Consider the following 4,261-nt stretch of genomic DNA (forward strand, 5'->3'; position numbering starts at 1 on the left):
TTCACCAAATCATTTTCTTCCTCCCTGTTCAATCCGCTGTCTGAACTTCTTTCCTTTCAACTCACTGGAAACACTTCTAGAAAGAGGCTTTGTTGGAACCAGTCCATGATGTAGTAACAATGGAAGCTGCTATTGAAGCCATAAAAAGCTTTCTTGATGATTTTGACACACACTATAGGCCTAGAAATAAGTGGGGTTTCATATATTTGAGTTAGGTAATGGAAGAGGCATCTTAGTTTCTAGCATTTCCAGCAATGGTTCACTTAAACTTGATTTCTCAACTAGTAAACCAGAATTCCCAAGGCCATTTGATTTGCTTTCGAAGCTGGACCTTGCACCGCCTAACGCTTATTGGTGGCTGCTTGAGGAAAATCACTCATTGCAAACCCAACAACCATCTTCAAACACAACGAAAGTAAAATCTTTGCATCTCATATCAGTAAGCTACCTTTCTAATGTGGTTGTTTCGTCTTTGTTGCCAAATTTTCCATTTCTCAGAAGCTTGACTATCGCCAAATGCAAAGCAGATAAAAGAGGCCAAAGCGCATCGTAAATTAGTGGTCCTCGATTGCCCCCATTTATAGTCTCTCAATTTTGAAGGTTCCAATTTAAAATCTTTCAGATATAGAGGCAAGTTAGTGTCTTTTCAGTTTAGAGACAACAGTGCTTTTTGGGCCGACTGTTGGTTCTTCTTGGAAGACGTCATGGTTGATATCAGACAAGGTTCTCTAACGCAGTGGACATGGGACTTTGAGACTGAGATTTCCTATTTCCGTTATCATTTAGGTCTTGTTCTCTGTAAAAGAAATCACTGGGGCTGCGCCAGCAAGTATACATGCTTCAACTCAATTTTGAGAAGCATTAAGAATGTCAAATCTCTAATAATATGCGGATGGTTTTACGAGGTATGTTCATTAGTTCATATAATGTTTGAACTTGTGTATTTGTATGGGATATGCGTTTTAGGTAGGTGTTCACTCTTTTGGTGTTTTTTTTTAGTATGTGTTTTGAAGGATCCTTAAAATATCATGTCCTTGTGTATACTCATATTTAAAAATATAGTCCTTTAAGCAAATTGCAAAGTCAACCAACATCTTGTGTATACTCATATTTAAAAATATAGTCCTTTAAGCAAATTGAAAAGTCAACCAACTTCATAACTCAATCTTTGATATTGTTGTGATTTGTTTAGACATCGATATGCAAGAAGTTACCCTTCTCAAGTAGGCACCCTGAATGTTATTTGAGAGAATTAAAAGAGTTTTGGTGGATTGATTGTTCAACGGAAAGAGAATCAATCAATGCCTTACTTTGCTTCCTGAAGTTGTGTCCTAATTTAGAAAAACTTTATGTTACAGTAAGTTTTACCATTTTCTGAACGAACTTTGCATATTTTATTGTATAAATAGCAATGTTACAGTAAGTTTTACTTGTAGTTTGATCCAAAATGCTATAACCTGCCCAGCACTGGAAAATTCTCTGCTTTAGTCAGTGTTCCTGATAAGCTCTATGATCTCAAAGTTGTGAAATTAGAAGGATCTGCAGATGAAGAAAAAGAGAAATTCATTGCCAGACGACTGATACCTTTATTCGGAGAAAATAATCCAGTTATTATATCAAAATCAAAAGGGAAATGTTTGAAACATCTGGTGAAATTAGCCAAGTTGGAGAAAAAAGGGAAGTATCCTTTTTAAAATGGTTGAAAATATTGATGAAAAGTTTCTGGATCATGTTCACATGAAGCTTTAATTTCCAGTCAAGAATAGCCAATTTCAGCTCTGTAACTCATGAATAGTGATGAGGAAATAATTGGTTTTGGTTTCTGCTGGAATTATTTTTCTGAATTACGGTTGGAAATTGAGTTGTTTTTGCAGTAAAAGGTCGTGAGTTTTTTTACCCATTCGCTTCAACAGTTTCGGCTATATTGTATCAGGTCCATCGATTTAGTTTAGTTTTATTTTCCATTTGGTTTAATTTTCTGTTTATTTAAATTTTATTATAAAAATATTTTTAACATTTTAATATATTAGATAAACTAAACTATTTGGGTTTTTTATAAAAATAATATTAAAAAAATTAATTATGAAAATAAGTTATTTTCTACCATGGGTGTCACCTAATTAATTGACAGCACTACTATAATTTTTTATAAAAATAATTTTTATTGGTGTTGTTGATACATTAGCAACACCCAACTGAAATGTAATATTGACAGAGATATCAAACTTCACTTTTTTAGATTGCCGTTGAAAAAAGAGAAGGCTTGAAGGTGCGGCTGATATCAAACGTAACACACGGGATAATTAGTTCATAAACTCTTCCTTATTTATTATTTTCTTTTTAAGGTCCCTCAAAGGCAATTTGAACCACCATAAAAAGTGGCATGAGCATTGATCCATGGTCCATGAGATCCACGATGGGGATGATGACTATGATGAAGATTCCATGGAAAACCATCAACAAAGTTGACGACTTGAACAAGTACAAGAAACCGCAAAATTCCTATTGCTCTGCACATAAAAGAAAAACAAATACAAACTCCATAAGCCACTCAGCAATGATAAATTTGTGCTTAAAAAATCAAAAACCACTAGAGAAAACAAGCAGCAAACTCCATTTTCTTCCGATTATGATGATTTAAAGTAAAAACAAGAAAAAAAAAAGAAGAAGAGGAAACTGGAAGAGGAAATGAAAAAGAAGAAGGGGGAGTAGTAAATGAACCTTGAAAGGAATTGTTTATGGAGACGAAAAGAGGGGTGATGTTGAAGGGGAATGAAAAATAATAATAAACAAGAAAGGGTTTATGAAGCAATTATCTATTGTGTCAAGTTTGGTGTTGTCAGTAAGGCGCACCCTTAAGCTTCCTTTTTTCAACAGCACATTTAAAAGGAAAAGTTTAATATTAGGTTACTAAATGTTTTGGTTTATTATATTTTAATTTGGTGTGTCAATAAAAAATTATTTAAAAAAATCATGGTAGTGTCACCAACCAATTAGTCGGCACAGAAAAAATTATAAAAAAAATACCCAATTTTTGTAATTAATTAATTTTTTAGTATTATTTTTATAAAGAAGTCACATTATTTCTTATTTAATTATTGATAAATTCCTTTTTTTATCACCAAACTAAGAAAAATTACAAAATTATCACTCACATTTTCAATTTTTTCTTGTTTATCCATTTCTGTCAACTAGTGGTAGATTTTTAATTTTTATAATAACAAATTTAACTCTCGACATTTATATAAAAAAAATTAATCCCAACATTTACTCATTATATAAATTTCATCCTAATTTTAAAATTTTCCAATAAATATTTAAAAAAATTTGTCATTCCACACCACCTCCCCGACCTTTCCCTCCATCTTCTTACCCACCCAATTTGTAAATTATAATATAAACAAAGTGTTTACAACATCGATCAAATATTGCTATGCATTTGTATTGACATTCCAATATCTTTTTCAAATAATATAAGTAGTCAAATGTTCTATACTTATTCTCTCTGTCATGAGATTTTTTTTCTTTCCTTGAGAATTTCCTCCTCTCGTACTCTGAGAGATCTAGGTCATAGGTTTTCATTTTTTTATCACATTGCATTATTTTCTTCAATAGGGATTGAACCTTACGATTAGGAGTTGCGATTTTGTTTTAATTCCTTTGTACTATAGTTTTCTTTATTAATTGAACCTTCATTATTTTTTAGGGTTTGGAGTCAACTTTCGTTTAAAGGAGATAATCTACAGATCTACTCCTTAACAGGGAGGCAGAAGGTAAGCATTCAGTGAATCCTTTTTTATTTTTGTATCTTACTCTAGTTTCCTCTAAAATTGGGTAGTTAATTTTGTAATAGGAAGGTAGATCTTGTAATTGAACTTGAAGTGGAGGATCAGGAGAGTAGAAAAGGAGTTCGATGGATGTTGATTGGAAAAATAATTGTGACAAAAGTAATAAATAGAAAAGCGATTGTAAATGTTATTCATAATTCTAGCCGTCAAATAAAATTATGGATTTAGGAGAATTAGGGAGAAGGGTGTATGGAATTCTATTTAAAGATGAGATAAAAATGAAAGAGATTCTGGATAGAGTTCTTTGGTCAATTATGGGATACATTCTGAATCTGAGGGTTTGAAATAAAGAAAAGACAAATGATAAAGTGGATTTTTCGAGAATTAACTTCAAGATTCAAGTGCATAAGGTTCCTTTGGAGCAGAATGCTAAGAAGATTAGAGGAGTTATAGGCAAAGTTGTTGAAATTGAA

The sequence above is a fragment of the Gossypium hirsutum genome, chromosome A05 (genome assembly GCF_007990345.1).
Source record: "Gossypium hirsutum isolate 1008001.06 chromosome A05, Gossypium_hirsutum_v2.1, whole genome shotgun sequence".
NCBI classification, from domain to species: domain Eukaryota; kingdom Viridiplantae; phylum Streptophyta; class Magnoliopsida; order Malvales; family Malvaceae; genus Gossypium; species Gossypium hirsutum.